A 26,596-nucleotide genomic window follows, 5' to 3' on the forward strand; every position below is an offset into this window, starting at 1 on the left:
ATAAATTTAGTCATGGCACTTCCATTCTTGGATCCTCCACTGACTTCCCATTGTATCTCAAATGAAATCCAAGAATTGGCACGATCTGCCCCTCCCTACATCTCCAACCTCATCATGGTGCTTTACCTCTTGGTCCTAAAAGTCAGCCATGCTGGGTCAAGTTCTCATTCTTCAGGTTTCAATTCGGAGATCTTCATCTCAGAATGATTTCTCTTACCATCTAAATAGATTGTACATCCTCACTTCTTTTTCTGTTTCACTACCACTTGCTCTTATTTTTCACAGCACTTACAGCAACGTTTAACTTGATAATATTTTATTCCCTTATTTATTGTTTAACTCGCCCACTAGAATGACATCTCCATACAGGCAAGGAATTTGTCAGTTTTACTCACTTAGCATCTAGCATAGTCCTTATTGTATAGCTCATGAAATATTACTTGAAAAAAAACCAGTCCAATTATTATGACTTTTTCTGTTTTGCAACCTGAAAATATCAAGGAAATGGAAACAGAAGACATTCTTTGACATTTCTTATAAATGATGTGTCTAACAGTTACCAATTATGCAAAGATTGGCATGATTAAAATAATAATTTGCAATTTGTAGTATTATCACATTCTTTGTTTTTTTAAAACAAGGCATCTATGAAGAACCATAAAAAGAGAAATTCTTTTTTTTTTTTTTTTAATTTTACACATGTGTGCATGTGTGTGTGTGTGTGTACAGTGCATTTTTGGGTGGGGTGATGCTCTGTGGTTTTTGTTTTTTGGTTTTGTTTTTTTTTAAAGACAGTGAAATAGAGAGAAAGTCTTTTTTATTTATTTATGGCTGTGTTGGGTCTCCGTTTCTGTGCGAGGGCTTTCTCTAGTTGCGGCAAGTGGGGGCCACTCTTCATCGCGGTGCGCGGGCCTCTCACCATCGCGGCCTCTCTTGTTGCGGAGCACAGGCTCCAGACGCACAGGCTCAGTAATTGTGGCTCACGAGCCCAGTTGCTCCGCGGCATGTGGGATCTTCCCAGACCAGGGCTCGAACCCATGTCCCCTGCATTGGCAGGCAGATTCTCAACCACTGCGCCACCAGGGAAGCCCCAGAGAAATTCTTAATCAAACTAAGTCAAGTTCTATTTAAGTACTTATTCATACAGCAAGTTTTGGAAGAGTTTTAATTAGTGATGGGCTTAACGACTGTCTAACAATGTTTCACACCATTCAGCGTTCACTCTGATACTGTTAACAAAATAAACAATAATTATATTATTCCTTCTTATTAATTTTTCACTCATAAAAGCCTAAGTACTAATGTGCTGGTAAATAGCATCAATTTTCGTGTGCAATAATTTACTTACTTTTTGGTCTTTCCTATTACATTGTGATCTTATTTATTTTTACATAAGATTGAATATCAGGTCATGATGATAAATCTTATGTTTATAAATAATAAAGGGAAAGAAGGAAATATAAAAATAATAAAGTAATTTTTCACTTATATAGCCATTTGAAATTAATAAAAACTTGTAAGTGATACAAATGAAATTATTATGAAATATGGCTATAGATAGTTCAAATTTTATAGCAAAGTGTTTATTTTCCATAGTAGATAATACAGTAGGCTACTTAGACTCTATTAATACAGAGCTGTCTCTTTTTTTGTGTTATTCTCACTTCCTGGAATATTCGTAGTTCTCCTTTGAAGACCCACTACATCTCTAGAATTCTTAGTATATAAGAATCTATCACAGAACAGGTAGCTAATAAAATTTTGTTGACATGAAATGAAATATTTCTCCAAATTATTAAGTCCTACAGTGCTTATACTCTATGCCATATGAATTATCAAAACAGATCTGAGGGCTTCCCTGGTGGCGCAGTGGTTGAGAGTCTGCTTGCCAATGCAGGGGACACGGGTTCGAGCCCTGGTCTGGGAAGATCCCACATGCTGCGGAGCATCTAGGCCCGTGAGCCACAACTACTGAGCCTGCGCGTCTGGAGCTTGTGCTCCACAACAAGAGAGGCCACGACAGTGAGAGGCCCACGCACCGTGATGAAGAGTGGCCCCCGCTGGCCGCAGCTAGAGAAAGCCCTCGCACAGAAACGAAGACCCAACACAGCCAAAACTAAATAAATAAATAAATAAAAATTTTAAAAAAAAGAATAAAAGAATTAAACACACACACACACACACTAAAGCTGTAGAGAGAATATTAAAATTATTTAAAAAAAAAAAACAGATCTGAATTCTATTTTGTGTTTTAAAAATAGGATAATCACTAACAGTTTGTTATTTACAGTTAAATTTTATTTAGTTTTTGGATAGGTAATATGCACACACAGGTTATGCTTTTAGGGAAATGAAACCACTATTAATAATCTTGACATGCTCTCTTTCTTTTTAGTCTTTTTTCTAGGTATATTTAATTTGTTAAGGTCATACCATAATATAAGGTTTTGTTGTTTGTACTTAATGTGTTGTAAATATTATCACAGTGCTTTTTAATAGCTACAAAATATTCTGTCTATAGTTATATCTTACTTACTGTTATGCTATTTTAAAATACCTGGATTATTTCCACTCTATGTTAATATAAACCATGCTGTGACTAATATCTTGTGGTGTATATCTTTGTCTGCATTTTCTTCCCATTGCACCTCATGATAGGGATATTTTTATGCATTTTGAGATGTGTTGAAATAGCATTTAAAAAATTAGACAACTTTTAATAATAGCTAAATTTACTATGAATACTTCAGGCATATTTTCTCATAACTCCCTTTGGGTAGATATTATTATTATTCATCACTTAAAACCATTGGAGAGCTCAAGTAATGCAGCCAAGGCCACATAGCTAGTTTGTGTTAGAACCAGGTCTTCAGCATAGTTTTTTCTGACTACAAGGATATACAATCTGAGTTGGCTTGCTTGGCTGCCATAACAAAATACCAGAGACCAGGTGACATGAACAACAGAAATTTATTTTCTCCCATTTCCGGAGGCTGGAAGCTCAAGATCAAGGTTTGGTGTTCCAAGTTCTCTCTCCTCAGCTTGCAGCTGGCTGCCTTCTCGCTGTGTCCTCACATGGTCTTTCCTCTGTGCATACATGCTGTGTTCTAATCTCTTTTTCTCTTAAGGATACCAGTCGTACTGGATTAGGGCCTTCCCAATAAAACCTCATTTTACCGTAATTACCTCTTTAAAGGCCCTATTTCCAAACACAGTTATATTCTGAGCTACTTGGGATTAGGACTTCAACATACAAGTTTTGGAGGGACACATTTCAGCTCATAACATCATCCTGTATAATAAATAACATTTTCCTAAAGCAACAATCTACCTTACACTCAGTAGTGAAATGTCATTTCTTTTACAGTGTAGAATAAAAGAAAATATTTTATTTTTTAATTAAAAAATGTCTTTTGTTTTTAATTTTTCTGGAACTTCTAGATTAAACAATATGACATAAAACAACAACAGCAAAAAGAACTATAGCAAACAGGAGGAAACAAAATTATTGTTATATGCAGATGATATGACTATACAACTAGAACTACACCCCACCCAAAATTAACAATAAAGCTCTTCAAATATTGAGGTATTCTTTAAAGTCTTAGATATAAAATATTCAAAACCAATAATTCTTCTATTGTTAATTAAAAGAATGTTGTTCTAACAACAGTAATTTCACTGTAGAAATTTTTTTTTATAAAATATACATACAAAAGAGTACACATAACCTGTATATATTGTTTAAAGTATAACAAAAAACAAACACATACACTCCACATCAGCTTAAGAAATGGAAACAACACACTTCCCTAAATGTCTGTCTGTCCTTTCAGGCTCCAAGATGTAATCAGAATTCTGATGTATTTACCACCCCTTTCCTTTTTTAAAAAAAAAAAGTTTTCTCATATCAGTGTATATCACTAAGCCATATATTTTCTATTTTGACTATTTTAGCACTTTATGTAAGTGGAGTAAATCTGTGTATCCTCTTCTGTGAGTGGTTTTTTCATTTGACATGTTTTTGAGATTTATCTGTGCTGTTTTCTAAAGCTGTAGTGTATTCATTTTTATTGCAGTCTAGTATTCCATGATATAAAAATACTACCGTTTATTTATCCATTTTCCTGTCTAAGGATGTTCAGAGTTGCCACTTTTTTAAGATATAAATAATGCTGCTATGAAGGTTCGTGTTTCTTAGGATACATGTTTAAGAATATTCTAGGGCAGTGGCTTTTAAACTGTTTTGACTCCCACCCTCAGTAAAGAATTTATTTTACATTGTAGTGCAGTACACAGACAAGCACATACAAACACCCACACATGTATATGCACATATAACTAAAACAATATTTTTACAAAATAATAATACATGCAGTGCTCACTGACATTTTCTATTCTATTCTATTTTTTAAAATGCTGGTGGTGGACCAAAAAATTGATTTTATGGTACCAAAATATCTCTTTTAAAAGCAGTAAAGAATAATATGGAATTTTACTCCATATTAATAATGTGGAATGCTTCATATTATTCTCCAGGAGAAGGATGGCTTTAAATTCTACTAATATGGTAAAATTTTCTTTAAATCAATTTTAATCATATCTGTTCTTTTCTCGAAGTCCCTCTTTTTTTTTTAAATAAATTTATTTATTTTTTGCTGCGTTGGGTCTGTTGCTGCGTGTGGGCTTTCTCTAGTTGCGGCGAGGGGGGGTTACTCTTCGTTGCGGTGCGCGGGCTTCTCACTGTGGTGGCTTCTCTTGTTGCGGAGCACGGGCTCTAGGCGTGCGGGATTCAGTAGTTGTGGCTCATGGGCTCTCTTAGAGCACAGGCTCAGTAGTTGTGGCGCACAGGCTTAGTTGTTCCATGGCATGTGGGATCTTCCCAGACCAGGGCTCGAACCCGTGTCCCCTGCATTCACAGGCAGATTCTTAATGACTGCGCCACCAGGGAAGTCCTCAAAGTGCCTCTTAATCTGGTAGGTATTACATCATCCACTTCCCTCCTCTCGCTCTAATCAGTTTTTCCTGCCTCTTTCTATTTCTAGTGTTGATCCACCAGTCTCCTTGCCCTTTCAAAATCTTTCTCTTTGTGTGTCTCTAATCTTTTTTTTTTCTTAACATCTTTATTAGAGTATAATTGCCTTACAATGGTGTATTAGTTTCTGCTTTATAACAAAGTGAATCAGTTATACATATACATATGTCCCCACATCTCTTCCCTCTTGCGTCTCCCTCCCTTCCACCCTCCCTATCCCACCCCTCTAGATGGTCACAAAGCACTGAGCTGATCTCCCTGTGCTATGTGGCTGCTTCCCACTAACTATCTATTTTACGTTTGGTAGTGTATATATGTCCATGCCACTTTCTCACTTTGTCAAAGCTTCCCCCTCCCCATATCCTCAAGTCCATTCTCTATTAGGTCTGCATCTTTATTCCCATCTTGCCCCTAGGTTCTTCATGACCATTTTCTTTTTCTTTTTTTTTTTTACATTCCATATACATGTGTTAGCATACGGTTTTTGTTTTTCTCTTTCTGACTTACTTCACTCTGTATGACAGACTCTAGGTCCATCCACCTCACTACAAATAACTCAATTTCGTTTCTTTTTTTGACTGAGTAATATTCCATTGTATATATGTGCCACATCTTCTTTATCCATTCATCTGTTGATGGACACGTAGGTTGCTTCCATGTCCTGGCTATTGTAAATAGAGCTGCAATGAACATTTTGGTACATGACTCTTTTTGAATTATGGTTTTCTCAGGGTATATGCCCAGTAGTGGGATTGCTGGGTCGTATGGTTGTTCTATTTTTAGTTTTTTAAGGAACCTCCATACTGTTCTCCATAGTGGCTGTATCAATTTACATTCCCACCAAGAGTGCAAGAGGGTTCCCTTTTCTCCACACCCTCTCCAGCATTTATTGTTTGTAGATTTTTTGATGGTGGCCATTCTGACCGGTGTGAGATGATATCTCATGGTAGTTTTGATTTGCATTTCTCTAATGATTAATGATGTTGAGCATTCTTTCATGTGTTTGTTGGCAATCTGTATATCATCTTTGGAGAAATGTCTATTTAGGTCTTCTGCCCATTTTTGGATTGGGTTGTTTGTTTTTTTGACATTGAGTTGCATGAGCTGATTGTAAATTTTGGAGATTAACCCTTTGTCATTTGCTTCATTTGCAAATATTTTCTCCCATTCTGAGGGTTGTCTTTTCCTCTTGTTTATGGTTTCCTTTGTTGTGCAAAAGCTTTTAAGTTTCATTAAGTCCCATTTGTTTATTTTTGTTTTTATTTCCATTTCTCTAGGAGGTGGGTCAAAAAGGATCTTGCTGTGATTTATGTCATAGAGTGTTCTGCCTATGTTTTCCTCTAAGAGTTTGATAATGTCTGGCCTTACATTTACGTCTTTAATCCATTTTGAGTTTATTTTTGTGTATGGTGTTAGGGAGTGTTCTAATTTCATTCTTTTACATGTAGCTGTCCAGTTTTCCCAGCGCCACTTATTGAAGAGACTGTTTTTTCTCCCTTGTATATTCTTGAATCCTTTATCAAAGATAAGGTGACCATATGTGCGTGGGTTTATCTCTGGGCTTTCTATCCTGTTCCATTCATCTATATTTCTGTTTTTGTGCCAGTACCATACCGTCTTGATTACTGTGGCTTTGTAGTATAGTCTGAAGTCAGGGAGCCTGATTCCTCCAGCTCCGTTTTTCTCTCTCAAGATTGCTTTGGCTATTCAGGGTCTTTTGTGTTTCCAAACAAATTGTGAAATTTTTTGTTCTAGCTCTGTGAAAAATGCCATTGGTAGTTTGATAGGGATTGCATTGAATCTATAGATTGCTTTGGGTAGTATAGTCATTTTCACAATGTTGATTCTTCCCATCCAAGAACATGGTATATCTCTCCATCTATTTGTATCATCTTTAATTTCTTTCATCAGTGTCTTATAATTTTCTGCATACAGGTCTTTTGTCTCCTTAGGTAGGTTTATTCCTAGATATTTTTTTCTTTTTGTTGCAGTGGTAAATGGGAGTGTTTTCTTAATTTCACTTTCAGATGTTTCATCATTAGTGTATAGGAATGCAAGAGATTTCTGTGCATTAATTTTGTATCCTGCTACTTTAACAAATTCATTGATTAGCTCTAGTTTTCCGGTATCATCTTTAGGATTCTCTATGTATAGTATCATGTCATCTGCAAACAGTGACAGCTTTACTTCTTATTGTCCGATTTGGATTCCTTTTATTTCTTTTTCTTCTCTGATTGCTGTGGCTAAAACTTCCAAAACTATGTTGAATAATAGTGGTGAGAGTGGGCAACCTTGTCTTGTTCTTGATCTTAGTGAAAATGGTTTCAGTTTTTCACCATTGAGGATGATGTTGGCTGTGGGTTTGTCAGATATGGCCTTTATTATGTTGAGGAAAGTTCCCTCTATGCCTACTCTCTGGAGGGTTTTTATCATAAATGGGTGTTGAATTTTGTCAAAAGCTTTCTCTGCATCTACTGAGATGATTATATGGATTTTCTCCTTCAGTTTGTTAATATGGTATATCACAATGATTGATTTGTGTATATTGAAGAATCCTTGCATTCCTGGAATAAACCCCACTTGATCATGGTGTATGATCCTGTTAATATGCTGTTGGATTCTGTTTGCTAGTATTTTGTTGAGGATTTTTGCATCTATGTTCATCAGTGATATTGGCCTGTAGTTTTCTTTCTTTGTGACATCTTTGTCTGGTTTTGGTATCAGGGTGATGTTGGCCTTGTAGAATGAGTTTGGGAGTGTTCCGCCCTCTGCTATATTTTGGAAGAGTTTGAGAAGGATAAGGGTTAGCTGTTCTCTAAATGTTTGATAGAATTCACCTGTGAAGCCATCTGGTCCTGGACTTTTGTTTGGTGGATGATTTTTTTTTCCTAATTGTTTATTTATTTATTTATTTTGGCTGTGTTGGGTCTTCATTTCTGTGCGAGGGCTTTCTCCAGTTGCGGCAAGCAGGCGCCACTGTTCATCGCGGTGTGTGGGCCTCTCACTATCGTGGCCTCTCTTGTTGCGGAACACAGGCTCCAGACGTGCAGGCTTAGTAGTTGTGGCTCACAGGCCTAGTTGCTCTGCGGCATGTGGGATCCTCCCAGACCAGGGCTCGAACCCATGTCCCCTGCATCGGCAGGCAGATTCTCAACCACTGTGCCACAAGGGAAGCCCCTGTTGGATGATTTTTAATCACAGTTTCAATTTCAGCGCTTGTGATTGGTCTGTTCATATTTTCTATTTCTTCCTGGTTCAGTCTCGGCAGGTTGTGCATTTCTAAGAATTTGTCCACCTCTTCCAGGTTGTCTAATTTATTGGCATACTGTTGCTTATAGTAATCTCTCAGGATCCTTTGTATTTCTGCAGTGTCAGTAGTTTCTTCTCCTTTTTCATTTCTAATTCTATTGATTTGAGTCTTCTCCCCTTTTTTCTTGATGAGTCTGGCTAATGGTTTATCAATTTTGTTTATCTTCTCAAAGAGCCGGCTTTTAGTTTTATTGATCTTTGTTATTGTTTCCTTCATTTCTTTTTCATTTATTTCTGATATGATCTTTATGATTTCTTTCCTTCTGCTAACTTTGGGGCTTTTTTGTTCTTCTTTCTCTAATTGCTTTAGGTGTAAGGTTAGGTCGTTTATTTCAGATTTTTCTTGTTTCTTGAGGTAGGATTGTACTGCTATAAACTTCCCTCTTAAAACTGCTTTTGCTGCATCTCATAGGTTTTGGGTTATCTTGTTTTCATTGTCATTTGTTTCTAGCTATTTTTTGATTTCCTCTTTGATTTCTTCAGTGTTCTGTTGGTTATTAAGTAGTGTATTGTTTACCCTCCATGTGTTTGTATTTTTTACAGATTTTTTCCTGTAACTGATATCTAGTCTCATAGCGTTGTGGTCAGAAAAGATACTTGATACGATTTCAATTTTCTTAAATTTACCAAGGTTTGATTTGTGACCCAAGATATGATCTATCCTGGAGAATGTTCCATGAGCACTTGAGAAGAATGTGTATTCTGTTGTTTTTGGATGGAATGTCCTATAAATATCAATTAAGTCCATCTTGTTTAATGTATCATTTAAAGCTTGTGTTTCCTTATTTATTTTCATTTTGGATGATCTGTCCATTGGTGAAAGTGGGGTGTTAAAGTCCCCTACTATGATTGTGTTACTGTCGACTTCCCATTTTATGGCTGTTAACATTTGCCTTATGTATTGAGGTGCTCCTATCTTGGGTGCATAAATATTTACAATTTTTATATATTCTTCTTGGATTGATCCCTTGATCATTATATAGTGTCCTTCTTCGTCTCTTGTAATAGTCTTTGTTTTAAAGTCTATTTTGTCTGGTATGAGAATTGCTACTCCAGCTTTCTTTTGATTTCCATTTGCATGGAATATCTTTTTCCGTCCCCTCACTTTCAGTCTGTATGTGTCCCTAGGTCTGAAGTGGGTCTCTTGTAGACAGCATATATACGGGTCTTGTTTTTGTATCCATTCAGCCAGTCTGTGTCTTTTGGTTGGAGCATTTAATCCTTTTACATTTAAGGTAATTATCAATATGTATGTTCCTATTACCATTTTCTTAATTTTGGGGGGTTTGTTATTGTAGGTCTTTTACTTGTCTTGTATTTCCTGCCTAGAGAAGTTCCTTTAGCATTTGTTGTAAAGCTGGTTTGGTGGTGCTGAATTCTCTTAGCTTTTGCTTGTCTGTAAAGGTTTTAATTTCTCCTTCAAATCTGAATGAGATTTTTGCTGGGTAGAGTAATCTTGGTTGTAGGTTTTTCTCCTTCATCACTTTAAATATGTCCTGACACTCCCTTCTGGCTTGCAGAGTTTCTGCTGAAAGATCAGCTGTTAACCTTATGGGGATTCCCTTGTGTGTTATTTGTTGTTTTTCCCTTGCTGCTTTTAATATTTTTTCTTTGTATTTAATTTTTAATAGTTTGAATAATATGTGTCTTGGCGTGTTTCTCCTTGGATTTATCCAGTATGGGACTCTCTGTGCTTACTGGACTTGAATAACTGTTTCCTTTCCCATATTAGGGAAGTTTTCAACTATAATCTCTTCAATTATTTTCTCAGTCCTTTTCTTTTTCTCTTCTTCTTCTGGGACCCCTATAATTCGAATGTTGGTGTGTTTAATGTTGTCCCAGAAGTCTCTGAGACTGTCCTGAATTCTTTTCATTCTTTTTTCTTTATTCTGCTCTGCAGTTGTTATTTCCACTATTTTATCTTCCAGGTCACTTATCCTTTCTTCTATCTCAGTTATTGTGCTTTTGATCTCTTCTAGAGAATTTTTAATTTCATTTATTGTGTTGTTCATCACTGTTTGTTTGCTCTTTAATTCTTCTAGGTCCTTGTTAAACGTTTCTTGTATTTTCTCCATTCTCTTTCCAAGATTTTGTATCATCTTTACTATCATTATTCTGAATTCTTTTTCAGGTAGACTGCCTATTTCCTCTTCATTTGTTAGGTGGGTTTTTGCCTTGCTCCTTCATCTGCTGTGTGTTTCTCTGTCTTCTCATTTTGCTTAACTTACTGTGTTTGGGGTCTCCTTTTCGCAGGCTGCTGGTTCATAGTTCCCGTTGTTTTTGGTGTCTGTCCCCAGTGGCTAAGGTTGGTTCAGTGGGTTGTGTAGACTTCCTGGTCAAGTTGACTAGTGCCTGTGTTCTGGTGGATGAGGCTAGATCTTGTCTTTCTGGTGGGCAGGTCCACGTCTGGTGGTGTGTTTTGGGGTGTCTGTGGCCTTATTATGATTTTAGGCAGCCTCTCTGGTAATGGATGGGGTTGTGTTCCTGTCTTGCTATTTGTTTGGCATAGGGTGTCCAGCACTGTAGCTTGCTGGTCATTGAGTGGAGCTGGGTCTTGGTGTTGATATGGAGATCTGTGGGAGATTTTTGCCATTTGATATTATGTGGAGCTGGGAGGTCTCTTGTGGACCAGTGTCCTGAAGTTGGCTCTCCCACCTCAGAGGCACAGCTCTGATGCCTGGCTGGAGCACCAAGGGCCTATCATCCACATGGCTCAGAATAAAAGGGACAAAAAAAGAAAGAAGGAAAGAAGAAGATAAAATAAAATAAAATAAAATAAAATAAAGTAAAATAAAATAAAATAAAGTTATTAAAATAAAAAATGAAAAATAATTATTAAATAAATTTTTTTTAAGGAATAAAAAAAAAGAAAGCAGAGAGCAACCAAACCAAAAAACAAATCCACCAATGATAACAAGCACCAAAAATTATACTAAAAAAAAAACCCCAAAAAACGGACAGACAGAACCCTAGGACAAATGGTAAAAGCAAAGCTAATACAGACAAAATGACACACAGAAGCATAGACATACACACTCACAAAAAGAGTAAAAGGGGGAAAAAAATATATATCATTGCTCCCAAAGTCCACCTCCTCAATTTGGGATGATTTGTTGTCTATTCAGGTATTCCACAGTTGCAGGGTACATCAAGTTGATTGTGGAGATTTAATCTGCTGCTCCTGAGGCTGCTGGGAGAGATTTCCCTTTCTCTTCTTTGTTTGCACAGCCCCTGGGGTTTAGCTTTGGATTTGGACCCCCCTCTGCCTAAGGGCATCTGTTCTTCGCTCAGACAGGACGGGTTTAAAGAAGCACCTGATTAGGGGGCTCTGGCTCACTCAGACCCGGGGCGGGGGGGGGGGGAGGGAGGGGCACAGATGCAGGGCGAACCTGCGGCGGCAGAGGCTGGTGTGACGTTGCACCAGCCTGAGGTGTGCTGTGTGTTCTCCCAGGGAAGTTGTCCCTGGATCATGGGACCCTGGCAGTGGAGGGCTGCATAGGCTCCCAGGAGGGATGGTGTGGATAGTGACCTGTGCTTGCACACAGGCTTCTTTGTGGCTGCAGCAGCCTTAGCGTCTCATGCCCATCTCTGGGGTCCGCGCTGATAGCCGCGGCTCGCGCCCGTCTCTGGAGCTCCTTTAAGCGGCGCTCTTAATCCCCTCTCCTCGCGCACCAGGAAACAAAGAGGCAAGAAAAAGTCTCTTGTCTCTTCGGCACCTCCAGACTTTTTCCTGGACTCCCTCCTGGCTAGCTGTGGCGCGCTAGCCCCCTTCAGGCTGTGTTCACGCCACCAACCCCAGTCCTCTCCCTGCGATCCGACCGAAGCCCGAGCCTCAGCTCCCAGCCCCCACCTGTCCCAGCGGGTGAGCAGACAAGCCTCTCGGGCTGGTGAGCGCTGCTTGGCACTGAGCCTCTGTGCGGGAATCTCTCTGCTTTGCCCTCCGCACCCCTGTTGCTGCGCTCTCCTCCGTGGCTCCGAAGCTCCTCCCTCCGCCCCCCACAGTCTCCGCCCGCGAAGGGGCTTTCTAGTGTGTGGAAACCTTTCCTCCTTCACAGCTCCCTCCCACTGGTGCAGGTCCCATCCCTATTCTTTTGTCTCCGTTTTTCTTTTTTCTTTTGCCCTACCCAGGTACGTGGGGAGTTTCTTGCCTTTTGGGGAGGTCTGAGGTCTTCTGCCAGCGTTCGATAGGTGTTCTGTAGGGGTTGTTCCACATGTAGATGTATTTCTGATGTTTTTGTGGGGAGGAAGGTGATCTCCACGTCTTACTCTTCTGCCATCTTGAAGCTCCTCTCTAATCTTTTATTATGTAGAAAAATTTAACTTTAGGATCAATGCACCTTGAAACAGGACGTTTTATGTAACATAGTTTCCAAAAGATAGGTATTTATCAATTAATGAATCCCGAAACCAAGGTGGGTAAGACCATTGTTTTTTCTCTGAACTATAATAGATCAGAAAATAAGTAGGTTTTGTTTTGCAAGACCTTTGCTACAATTGTGTGTGTGTGTGTGGACTAGGTTGCAATAATATGTATTTCTTATTTTAGGTATGTAACAAAATATTTTTTCCATCATATTCTTCTTAGTCAACAAAACAAAACACAGTACAATAACAAACAAAAACAATAACAACAAAAAACAAAACAACTTCTTAATCTTCTTTACACTGAGCTACACTATTTACTGACAACCTCTCCCCCCCTTATCATTGAAACCTCCAGAGATGTTATAGCAGAAACTGACCCTGTGATTCAGGCAAATCCATTGGTATAAGAATTTCAATGGGTCTGCATGTAATAACTGCCCAGTTTATCTCTTAGCTCTACCTGTGTCTTCAATAGGAATCAGATAGTATTTTTCAGAGTTACTTTCTGACAATGAAATCTGGGAGGATTTCCATCTCCCAAGAGTTGAGCAATATTGGGTTACTTCTTAAACTTTTCCCATCAGCCTTGTGGTCTAGTTCTAAGCGAACAGTGCCTGAGCGATCATGATGATCTTGCTTTCATCATACTTCACCACATTTAATGCAGATTCCAGGGCCCAGCCTGGCTCTGAGGAGGCTTTGGAATCGGGTTGGAAATTGACCCTCCTGCCTGGGGGCCTCAGTGGTCAGGAAGCCCACCTCAGGTCTCCAAGGCAGGCCTACAACAGCTTACTGCACTGGTGCTTCACATGATTTTCTTATTCTTTCAGAGTAAACACCTTCTGTTTTTCTCCCTCTTCTTTCTGATTTGGTTTCACTCATCCGTAAGAGCAGTACAGGCTCTGGGGAATCCTAAGCTTTTTCAGTCCCTTGTGCCAATGTGCTGATACATTGTTGATTCTGCCTTGTTCCAGTCATTTCCAGTTCTTTAAACTACAATCTACATAATCTTCAAATCTTGCTACCAGAATCTTTTGATTCTGCATAAACATTCAGGGCAAATCTCCCTCTAAAGTTTACATATGCTTATAAATATAAGAATCTGCACATCTCTCCATCTTTTCTCAAGCTCTTTTGAATGAAATGCAATGTTCTTCTATAGACCTAGAGCTTTGGGGTATTAAGTTCTCATATAATTACAGCACTGAAATCCTCTAAACTCCTAGGTCATCTCTGTTACTTGTCTACCTGTGAGGCTTGATATACAATATAATACCCAGAAGTATGTTCTAATCATGACTCGGAAGGCAACATCCCATGCATGTGTGTATTTTCACATTTCAGTGTTTTAGGTGTGTAGCATACTAACTATAAATATGTTACATACCTAAAATAAATTTTTGCCTGAGCCCCAGCATTTCTAGTTAGTCTATACCAGATAATAACATCCCCGGAGATTTCAGTGTTAAAGATCACTAAATTATTCTACAAAATGAAAGATAAGAGACACCAAAGGGGAAGATTTTTAAATGGCAAAGAGGCTAGTGGATCAGTGTTTTTAAAACTTACTTCATAATATACCCCACAGCTTCTCTTTCCGAGGGATCACTTTTGAGCAGGTGAAGCATAACAAGGCTGTGAACCAGCGCAAACATGCCTGCCTCAGATCTACTAGTGTGTTAGCACCTGCACCTGTTGACTCAGGAGAGACAATGGTGTGCAATTATTTGTAACCCTGCCTTCAGTGACATCATGTTAGTGACAATATCAATGTTGAACTTGGCCATGGTGGTAGTATTTACACTGCAGAAATCGGCAAATGTATGTTACAAGTGAGTGCTTTTTTTTTTTTTTAATATACTTTGTTAGCACATTTGCCAGCATACATCAGCTTATACCTGATCTTTCTTTGATTTTCTTTTCCAGGAAATAATATAACTTACTAAGACACATCTTGTATGGAAAGGTTGGGTTAAACTGCAATTTTCAGTCTAGAATTTCACATGGATTCCCTTGGATTATTTTATTAGAGTAAGATTTTATAGCATTGTGTTCATCTGCTTTTTCAATGGAAACGGCCAGTCCTGAATACTTCCTTAACTCTCTAACCTGTGAAAAACTGAAAGCATGATTGATGGGTGTTTTCTACTCTCTTAATTTACATTTGATGTGGTCTGTCATCACACCTCTTGTCAGTTCAATATCCACTGACTTGCCCTTCACAGTCATTACAGGGATGCAATGTTGCCTCAATTCTAAGTTGATAATTCAAATTGAGTTGTGGCTGTACTTGCATTTTAGGGTAAATATTCTAGACAGAAACCCTCAAGGGTTAATCTGAATGTAATTGGACTGACTTGGAAACTTCTGCTCTTGCCCTGGGCTGCACTGAGACCAACTTGCACATCCAAGGAAACAAACAAAGGAGAACATTAACATAAATTAAAACATTACACACATATACCTACTAAACCCTGAAAGCACAGATAACCAGTGTAGACATTTATCAAAAGGTTTGAGGGCTTCCCTGGTGGTGCAGTGGTTGAGAATCTGCCTGCCAATGCAGGGGACATGGGTTCGAGCCCTGGTCTGGGAAGATCCCACATGCCGCGGAGCAACTGGGCCCGTGAGCCACAACTACTGAGCCTGCGCGTCTGGAGCCTGTGCTCCGCAACAGGAGAGGCCGCGATAGTGAGAGGCTCGCGCACCGCGATGAAGAGTGGCCCCCGCTTGCCACAACTAGAGAAAGCCCTCGCACAGAAACGAAGACCCAACACAGCCAAAAATAAATAAATAAATAAATTAATTAATTAATTAATTTAAGAAAAAAAAATGTTTGAGATTAGATCAATGGTTCTCAAGGGAGGGTGATTTTGCCCCCCAGGAGACATTTAGCAATGTCTAGAGACACTTTGGTTGTCACGATTAGGGGAAGAGTGCTACTATCTCTAGGGGTGAGCCCCTGCTGCTCAAGTTAGTAGAATGCATAGGAATGTCCCCACAATGAGGAGCCATCCCGTCCCAAATGTCAATGTGCTCAGGCCAAGAAACCCTAGGTTGGAGGGATATGGACCTTATAAAATCTATCATTTTATAAAGCTTCCTTAAAAATCCATTTTGGAAATTCCCTGGTGGTCCAGTGGTTAGGACTCGGTGCTTTCACTGCCAGAGTCTGGGTTCGATCCCTGGTCAGGGAACTAAGATCCTGCAAGCCATACGGCGTGGCTGGAAAAAAAAAAAAAAAAATCCATTTTAATTACCTCTGCTCTCTGTCCTTGGCAGCTGTCACATCTATTTCCACAGCTCCAATCTTCTGGCTGACCCACCCTTCCTCTCATAAAATTCACACTTCCATTTCTTTGGAACAATTTAGCAATGGTTTATTTCTCTTCTTGCCTCCTGTCTCCCCTTCATTTTCCAAAATTATCGTTACTTGTCACTCTACTCAGGAGGGCAAATGAGTTTCCCTAAGATCTATTCTCCTTAGAGAGGAAAATAATTAGGAAGAGTTGTGAATAATAAACGTCGTTTTCCTCTCTCATACACGGGAGAGCTAAGTTAACCTTAGAACGCATGAGTAATATCTCTCTTAACTTTAAATTCACTTTTTCTATTTAAGTTTGACATGCTTTCTACTTTGTTCTTTATTTGGGTAATTAAAAGGTAGTAACTCAGCAGGTGGATTTTTCCCAGCTGTCAGAATTCCTGCTAAAATATGGTTTAGAACACCTTGAATCAAAAACGACCTGACAATTAAAGTGGTCTTTTAAAGAACAGCACAATGAATGTGTGTCTTTGGAAAGTTTATTTTCCATCCATTACTATACTTTGAAGTAGAATTACTGATTGTTATTTAACAATATTTCATTACAGTTAATTGGCTTCCAACATTTGAAAATGATTTTCTCCCACTGTTCCAGAAGTTACTACTAGTAGCCCCTAAATCACAACCTTGATGGGAGAGCTTCATGTTCTTTCCTGATAACATTGTTTTTGCAATTCCAAATTTAACAAGGTGATTATATCCTTGAATTTTTGTACTTTGTGAATTTTTTTAGGAGGAGCGACAGGGTCATGCTAAATGAATCCTATTTTTTAATTGGAATCTTAAATCTTCCTCCCTCCTAAAAGATATTCCCAAATTTTACCATTCAAATGGTCTCTGGGAAAATCCATGCAGAGTTTTACAAGGGCTTTTATACATGACCACATGAGTGGATATAAAAGCACTTCAGAGATAAATTAGCTTCCTCCTAGACGACTTCATCTGCAACTCATGGAAATCAAATGCAGAGTTACGTACTCCAAAATCACTGGAAACTCTGGCGTCTTCTAAGGAAAAATTAAGTAAGCAGACACTGGAAAACGGAGCAGTTACTATCCTTTGTTAACAGCACAATCAGATTAAGCTATGGTTCTGCTACTGTGTAATCTACAGACAGATCACTTTACTTTTTGGAACTTCTGTAAAGTTGGAACATAGTGTTTGCCATTACTCTCTCCCAGTGCTGCGTGGATCATCTGGGGAGCTCATTATTCTCTTAATAAATATTTATTTAAAACCAAGCATGTAATAGGCCCTACAGTAGATAAAACAGATGTGGTGATGAGCAAAGATGTCAAGGTCTTTGCTCTTTTGTAGCTTTTACTATCTAGCACTCTGCCATTGAAAGAGCAGTGCATACTATAACATTGGCATGCTCCAGATGCTTGTTAAAAATCCAGAATCTCAGGCCCTCCTCAAGCCTACTGAATCAGAATCTATATTTCAACAAGATCCCTAGGTGATTCATAGGTACGTTAAAGTTTGATGAACATTGATCTAGCAGATATTACAAAAACTAATTCTAAAGTTAGGAAAGTGCTATGCAAATATTTTTAAAAGGCCAGTTACTCCTAAAACTAAATACAAGCTGTTTTAAAATTTCAAAGAAATATATGCACATGTGCTTACTTGTCAGATACTTTCTGTTAAAATTATAGATGAAAGATAAATTGTAATTATTATTTATATTATTATTAGAACTTTTAGCACCAAAGCAGTTCAAGAAAAATGTCAGAAAAAATAAATGAGATTTCCGGAGGAAACTATCCATTGAAGTTCACATATAAGAAAATAAGAAGGATGGAACTTCCGGTTCAAATCAGTTGAGCCATGGAATCATCCTTAGGTTATTCTTGGAAAACAGTATTTCATAGTACTTGCTCTTTGTGGAATCACAAGGAAAAAACATAAAAGAAAAAATGTCTTTTCTTTTGGGAAAGAAAGTACACTTAAGGCAGAGAGTAAGAAACAGAGAGATGAGTAAGGAAATAACAGAGTTGGCTTGAGACAAGAAATGAGTCTGAAAGGGAAAGAATCAGTTAGAAAGTAATTAGTGTGTCTCCAGACATTAAAAAGAAGAGTAGAATATATTTCAGGGCTTGATATCCCTGAACAATCAGAACAGCCACAAACTACTGTCAGTAATTTAGCAGAGATGTTATGTCAAGAACAAAATCCACACCCACAACCTCATACTCAACCAAATTGCATGCAATTGCTTATGACAAGTCCTTGCTGGAATCCTCTTATCATGGCAAACATCCTCAGTGTTCTAAACAGTGTCATGAAGGAAGAAAAAAGAAAAAAGTCTGAGACTGGGGCACAGATTTTCTGTGGAAACAAGAAAAAAAATTGAGTGGCTCTACAAGAAACTGTTGTCCATGTGCAAAGATGGTTGTAAATTTTATAGATACTATGCATACAAAATACACGCATTCAAGCATTGTTTCCTAAAAGGTATATAAATAAGTAGACAAAGGTGACTTTTTTTATTACAGAGCAGTCAATTTCAGTTTAAGGATTGAGAAGATTCCAGAACTAACCCTCCTATTACTGATTTTAAGCTTGCTAGAAGAACACAGTACTGGAACACAGCCAAAGGATTGTGCCAACAGTGTAGGATTAAACACTTGCCAAATTCTGCTACTCAGGCAGTACACTATTCATTGATGGAGTGCTTAATAACAGAAGAGAATTCAATCCAGTTCACCTGTCCTTGGGAGGTATTTACAGTGTGATACCAATAGAGCTTCAGTCCATTTATTCACCAAATATTAATTAGGTCACTAATATATTACCAGTCACAGTGATTTGAGGAAGTTTATAATCAAATTGAAGATATGAAAATGATAGTAGCAACTGAATGAATGTGAATCATCCATGTAGAAACTAACCCCAGACTTATTTTAGTTCTATAACTGGCCTCTGTAATATCTCCATCAATAATGTTATTGCCTAGATGTCACCAGTGGAGAGACCAGTTAATTGTAAGTCTATTGCATGGCTGGAGTATTGTATATACAACACTGATATGGAGTGTGGAGGTGAGAACAATCTCAAATAGGGAAGGCAACAAGTGATTTAATAATATGGACCGTCAAACATTTGGGGGTCAACTGTAACAAGAGTCATTACCGTTAATTCATAGAACGATGCAAACTGCAAACTCTCTGGCCCCAGAAAAAAGTGATAAGCTAAAAAAAAAAAAAAAAAGCATTGCACACTATATTCCCTTTAACATACAGCTTGCCACACATATTGTAGGGTAACTTCCTATTTTATTATTCATCTTCTCAATCGTAAGCTCCCTGAAAGCAGGGATTGTATTTATATTGGTTGCCATTCTATTTGTAGCAAGTAGCATAATGCTTGACATTTATTCATTCTAAACCTTTAGTAAGCATATGTTATGTGACATCATTGTCCTAGCTGTTACCAGAAAACTGGGCTCGGTTCTTGATGAGTGTCAAACCAGTAGGCACAACCAAACCAAAGATAGGGAGAAGGAAGGATTTATTATTACTTGCAGCAAGTAAGGAGAACACTTCCCAAAGCAGTGTCTCCCCAAACAGCGAAATTGGGGAAGTTTAAGCTAAGGCTACATGCATATTCATGAAGGGGCCTGAGCAGAGGAAAATTCAGCATAGAATTGAGGCAAAGGTTGACAGTGTCCAAGCTTTAGTTGACTGAAGTCAGGGGGGGTCAGAAAATAGACTTTATTTTTTAGAGCAGGTTTAAGTTCACAGAAAAATTGGGCAGAGAGTACCGAGTTCCCATGTACCCACTGCCCCAACATATGCACAACATCCCTCACTATCAACATCTTGAACCAGAGTGGTACATTTGTTACAATCCATGAACAATCTATATTGTTCATACTCACCCAAAGTTCATAGTTTACATTAGGGTTTACTCTTGGTGGCATTCATTCTATGTGTTTTGGCAAATGTATAATGACAGGTATCCAGCCTAATATCATACAGAAAAAAGTAGTCTCACTACCTTAAAAATCTTCTGTGCTCTGACTATTCATTCCTCCCTCTCTCACAACCCCTAGAACCACTTGTTTGTTTTTTTTTACTGTATCCATAGTTTTGCCTTTTTCAGATGTCATATGGTTGAAATCGTACAGCATATAGCCTTTTCAGATTGGCTTCTTTCACTTAGTAATTGGCATGTGAGATTTCTCCATGTCTTTTCATGGTTTGATAGCTCATTTCTTTTTAGTGCTGAATAATATTCTATTGTCCAGATGTACTGGGGTCTTTTTATCCATTCACCTACTGAAGGACATCTTGGTTACTTCCAAGTTTTGGCAATTATGAATAAAGCTGCTATAAATATCAGTGCAAGTTTTTGTGTGGACATAGTTTTCAACTCTTTTGGCTAAATACCAAAGAGACTAATTGCTGGATTGTATGGTAAGATGTTTAGCTTTTGTAAGAAAGTGCCAAACCCTCTTCTAAAGTGGCTGTATCATTTTACATTCCAGTTCCTGTTGATCCACATCCTCATCAGTTGTTAGTGTTTTGGATTTTGGCCATTCTAATACATATATAATGGTATCTAATTGCTTTAATTTTAACTTCCCTGATGACATATGATGTGGAGCATCTTTTCAAATGCTTATTTGCCTCTATATATCTTCTTTGGTGAGGTGTCTGCTAGTCTTTGGCCCATTTTTTAGACAGGATGTTTGTTTTCTTATTCTTGAGTTTAGGGATCCTTTATATATTTTGCATAACAGTCCTTTACCAGATATATCTTTTGCAAGTTTTTTTTTCCAGTCTATGGCTCATCTGCTCATTACGTTGACAGTGTCTTTTGGAGAGAAGTTTTTAATTGTAATGAAGTCCAGCTTATCAATTATTTCTTCCATTGATCACAACTTTGGTGTTGTATCTAAAAGTCATTGTCATACTCAAGGTCATCTAGATTTTCTCCTACATTATCTTCTAGGGGGTCTTATAGTTTTGTGTTTTACATTAGGTCAGTGGCCCATTTTCAGTTAATTTTTGAGAGGGGTGTAAGGTCTGTGTCTGAATTCACTTTTTTGCAATATGGATGTCCAGTTGTTCTAGCACTATTTGTTGAAGATACTATCTTTGCTCCATTATATTGCCTTTGCTTCTTTGTCAGAGATCAGTTAACTATATGTGGATCTATTTCTGAGATTTCTATTCTGTTGCATTGATCTATTTGTCTGTTCTTTCACAAATACCACACTGTCTTGATTACTGTAGATTTATTGTAAGTCTTGAAGTCTGGTAGTGTCAGTGCTCGAGTTTATTCTCCATTCATATTGTGTTGGCTACTTAGGTCTTTTACTCTCCATATAAACTTTAAAATCAGTTTGTCAATATCCACAAAATAACTTACTGAGATTTTGATTGGGATTACATTGAATTTATAGATCAAGTTGGGAAGAACTGACATCTTAACAGTACTGAGTTTGCTATACATGAGCATGGAATATCTCTCCATTTATTTAATTCTTTGAGTTTTGTTTTTTTTTTTTTTTAGCAGAGCTTGTTTTTCACATATAGATCTTATCCATATTTTGTTAGATCCAACAGTATTTTTAAAAATTTAGTCATTCAATTATTTCTAAAAATTTAAAAACTATCTACCTTTCCAGCTAGACCGTTAACTGCATGAGATCAAACCAATGACTGCATTGTTTAATACTATATCTCTAGTGACACACAAAAGACACCTAAGATAAGAAGTATTTATTAAATAAATGAAATAATGAATACCATATGTGCTGAAATATGTAGTAAATACTAGAGTTTTCTCCCCAACATCCCTACCCCAAATGAATAGGCTAGCCACATGGTATTAAATTACCCCTTGTCAGTGACTTGTTCCAAAAAGAATATGGCCATTCTGTCTCATGAAATGTTAGAAGTTCTGAAGGATTCTAGGGAAAATATTTCTTACTCTTAAAAGAGGCTTCTTTGTAGGCATGTTGCTGGATCTGGATCCAGCACCTGGAAATTATGCAGCCACCTTACTATGAGCCCTAACATGAAGACAACATGAAGGATGGAACTACAGAAAGGTTGAGAAAAAGATAAATCCCAAACTGAGCCTTGAAAAATGTAATTGTGCTGTTGAGTCAACCAGTCTGGAGTCTGCTTCTCCTCTGGGTGCCATGTTATGTGAGATAGTCAATATTCTAGCTGTTTAAGCTAATTTTAGTCTCTAGATTATCAGAAAAAGTTGGACATTTAAAAGTTGTTTTAGTTTGAAATGTACCTATTTGAGGTCTACTTAAGCTAAAAGCAAATATCCCCAGTTGGATAGAAGCATAAAGATTCTGACACTTCCTTGTTGACACTATTTGATATATTCACCTTCTTCTCACATCCACTTCCAAGAATACACTATGTGCTTTAGTTCTGCCCTAGGTCATCTTTGTATGTATCTCACTGGATTCTACTAGGTAATTAAGTAGGTATTTTTGTTTATCCAAGTGTAATGTTTATATATATATATATATATATATATATATATTTTTTTTTTTAATCCAGGATATAATACTCATCACCACCTTAAATTATTGAGGCATAAAAATAATGACCTCAAATTCAACCTTCATAAAAAACATCTTTATAGGGTAAACATCTCCTCACATAGCCTTGTCTTTTTTACTTTTAATTACCAAATCCTCTGCACACACACACACACACACACACACACACACACACACCCCACCATAATCTCTCTCTTTCATAAAAACTCTTTTAAACTCCAACAATTATCTTTGTGCTGCCTGTATAACTTTAAAATGAAGGGTATTTGAACTGGTAAGTGGATTAAAAGGTTAATTGCCTAATCTTAGTTTCATTCCTGAAAAGACTATTTTGACCTATACAAGTTTCCTGTCTGGAAGCTAGGAATCTTTTGAAACATACTTAAATGAATCAGTCTTATCTCAAAGGTTAACTACTTTTACGTAATTATTCTAGTTTCTTGGCAACTGGTATTTTTCTTGTTATGCTATTATGTTTGGAAAACTAAGATCTCTAACCTTTGTTTCTATTAAATATTTTGAGAAAATATTTTGGAAAATGTCATAAATATTTGAATAAACCTTGTATATTTCCTTCTTTTCAAGATGCTTGCACTCTGAAAATAAATTATCTGAAAAATTAGAGCCATTTCAGAAATTATTCTATTTCTATTTTTATTAAATATTTAGGATGACAAATTGGCCCTTCAAAGGTGTTAGAAAAATATTTCATTTGGAATAGCTTGCATAAGCCATGAAATGTCCCAGTATAGTTCTCAAAAATGCTGGTGAAAAATCGCAGTTATTCTCAGCATACCGTTAACATTTAAGCATCTCACATTCAGTAGTGGGAATATGAAATGTTTCATGTCTTAAATTTCCCCAATGTGTTATTAGCTTGAATGTTCACACTTTGCTTACATGATAAAAATAAAGCTAATATTGATTTTATTGGGCTCAGTTCCTTGAGTTTCATCTTAAATGATCATACTTTCATTTTTACACATTTGATATCTTTGATTTGGATTCAAGGATATTTAAAATATACTGTTTCTTAGTGATATTAAAGTACCATGCTGAAGAAGTGACATTTAAGATTTTGGCTATTGATTCCACTCCTGTATAATTTTTAGGAACTTATAAAAGTAGAGAAAAACCTGAGGCAGGGCTGTCAGAGTTAATATCCTCATTAAATTATTTTTTTCTTTTACCAGTTCAAAAGACAAGGTCCTTATTAGTTAATGCATTTTAACTCTTCTTTTCTTTCTAAAATAATCTTCATTTAGAAAGAGACCTAAGTCAATGTTTAGACATTTCCATGAAGGAAAAGTAATGGAAAAAGCACTAAATGGGATTGTCAGCAAGGGAAGAAGAAAGCCACAGTGATACAGCCTGAAGGCATAAAGGCAGGGAAAAGTGAAATAATAAGAGAGAAAAGAGAAACATACAAAATCAGAGAATACCTAGATAGCACAAAGAAAAATGCCTGTGTTTTTGATGTAGGAAGTTTGCTAAGCCAGAGGAGCAAATGGGGTTGACTGAGTTAGGCTGGGAATAGTCATTACCTCATGAGAACATTTATGTGGCTTGTCTCTAAAGGCCAATAAACTAACACATGACCTGGCTGCCACTGAGCATGGAGCATAATGGGTCAATACATCACAACAAGTCTAAGTAGAGAATTGTTTCATTTCCAGTATCTTTGGTCTTCTAAAAAAATACGAAATATATAAAAATACAAAAGAGGATATTAAGAGTGCACAGCAATGTTTCTCAAACCTAGTTATGTATTAGAATCACTTGGAAAGCATTTGAACCCAAATACCTCAGGATAAATCAGTCGGTGCCAGGGCATCCGTTTTTGGGTTTTGTTCTTGGTTTTTTAACCTCTTTAGAAGAGTCCAAAGTGCAGCCTGGATTGAGAGCCACTAGCAAAAAGAATGACAATAAGATTAATACTCATATATGCATCGTAAGCTTAAGAAATATAACATCACCAATTCCTTTGAAGGCCTCTGTGTTTCTCTAACAGAATTACCACCACTGCTCACCCCACATGTACAAAAGCGTACATATCCTACACTTTGTATTAATCATGTCTTGCTTTTCTCTCATGTATCTCCAAATATTTTAATTTTTAGCTTTCTGGCCTTAGAAGTTTTTATAAATGGAGTTATATAAATATACTCTTCTACATAAAGTATTTCAATGATTTAAATTTTCTAGTTGAATCTATTTGATGCATGTAGTTACCGTTCATTCATTTTCACTATTGAATAGTATTCTGTTGTATCAACATAAACCATTTTACTGTAATATCTTGTGGTATCTTCTTAATATTGTCTGTAAACCTGGCCTATGCTTTTTCTTGTCAATTGAACATTAAGGAAATCTTATAAGGCTGTAAGTGTGGGTTAAGGCAGAAGGGGCAATGCAACAGGATTAGTTGCTGCAGACATCTGAGCCATCTGGTCATTCAACTTACTTGTGCCTTTGAAGACTTGCTTTAGCTTGACATCTTTTATACCATTTCCACTTGGTTTTGAGTTGCTGCTTTGCATGACTGAACTAACACTTGCTAAATCAGTTAAAAAAAACAGTCCATGACATGTTTCAAGGTCTCTGGATGCTCTCTGGTGGGATATTCAGTCTTTTCCAGGACCTAGTAGCAAGCAGAGTTGTTGTTTGCAGAAGAGGATATGGTTTTACTTCTATTGCTTGGGGGTTTGCAATGTGATTCTCCTATTTGGGTTGGCTAAAGGCTCTGTACAGAGCCCTCCTTGCCCTGGACAGTTTAAATATCATTGGACTTGCTGGGTCATAAAATCCAATTGATAAACACATTTCACTATGGTCAGACTTAATGTAGAGTCTTCTTTTGCTTTAAGCCCCGTAACTCTCAGACTTATGGTTACTTGTTTAATGGATCAGAGAAGAACACTCAAATGTGACTTTTGCCTTCAAAATCCAAAAATGCCTAGTAAACATTATGACTCTTCTTCAGTGCTAAGTGGAGCTGGGTATAACAATTTTTCTTAAAGGGAATTTCCTAGCACTTTGTAGATCATTGAACCTCTAGAAAGTTGACTAAGATGCTGGGCCTCAGAAATGGTATAGAGTTTATTTCCTTCTGGTACTGATAATCTCCCAAGGTGCTAGCTATATCCTACTCAGCAGATCCAATTGGCATGATGGCCACAACATAGTGAACCAGGGTGGGATGAGAAAGTGAACAAGTTTGCTGTGGGTTGATTATGGTAGAGAATATGAAAATTGAAATAGCTTTGAGGCAATGCAGTGAAGATGCACTAGGCCTATGACTGGGGTAGGCTATTTGGATGTCCTCCCCTCCACACTGCTGACCCCCAGCCCACACTGAATATTCCAGGAATTCTCTTCTTCCTGTAAGATTTCTCTAGCACCCTGTACCAAGAAAGCTTAACATCAAGCTCATTTTAAAGGAGAAAATCTTAAAGGAATCTGTTATTGGTTACAATGCATATATTGAAAGGGACATTCAGAGCTAAGAGCTAAGAGGCCATACATGGAAAACTGACACAGTAGGCATTAAACAGTAAAATAGACAAAAAAACTTGATGCCAGCCAACCTCTGTCACCCACCATTCTGCTACTAGCACAGAGGGCTCAGATGAAATAGCAATGGTGGCCAGGATGGGGTTTGCATGGGCTCCCATTCACCAAGGGTGCCACTGGTGAATGAATGTTTTACCTGCCAGCAAGAGACCATTGTTGTACCTCAGTCTGGCCCCATCCCTGGAGGAGACCAAAGAGTTAATTGGTAGGAAATTGAGTACACCAGATTCCTTACATCTTGGAAGTCAGTGATTTGTCTTGACAGTGATTTGTCTGGAACTGACATGTATTCCATACTCCTGTTTGTTTAACTTGCCTGCAGAGAGCCTTAGGCAGCACCCCTCTATGAGGGTTTATAGTTGTTTGATTCACTAAGAAGATATGTGATATAACGTGCCTCATACTAAGAAACCCTCTAAAGCAGAGGAGTTGTAGCTGTGGGCACATGACT

The 26,596-nt window shown here is 37.6% G+C and overlaps 1 protein-coding gene and 1 long non-coding RNA gene across 7 annotated transcripts in view; one reads left to right on the plus strand and one right to left on the minus strand.

Annotated features, from left to right (window-relative positions):
* Positions 1 to 26,596, plus strand: part of TMTC2 (transmembrane O-mannosyltransferase targeting cadherins 2) — an 889,086-nt gene that overhangs the window by 438,909 nt on the left and 423,581 nt on the right. The window lies entirely within an intron of this gene.
* LOC309609383 overlaps positions 310 to 26,596 on the minus strand; it is a 742,735-nt gene continuing 716,448 nt past the window's right edge. The window contains exon 2 of the long non-coding RNA XR_014233397.1: positions 310 to 1,101. This is a non-coding gene — a long non-coding RNA (uncharacterized lncRNA). The remainder of the gene's footprint in view (positions 1,102 to 26,596) is intronic.

The sequence above is a fragment of the Balaenoptera borealis genome, assembly GCF_965194805.1.
Source record: "Balaenoptera borealis genome assembly, chromosome: 13".
Lineage (NCBI taxonomy): Eukaryota > Metazoa > Chordata > Mammalia > Artiodactyla > Balaenopteridae > Balaenoptera > Balaenoptera borealis.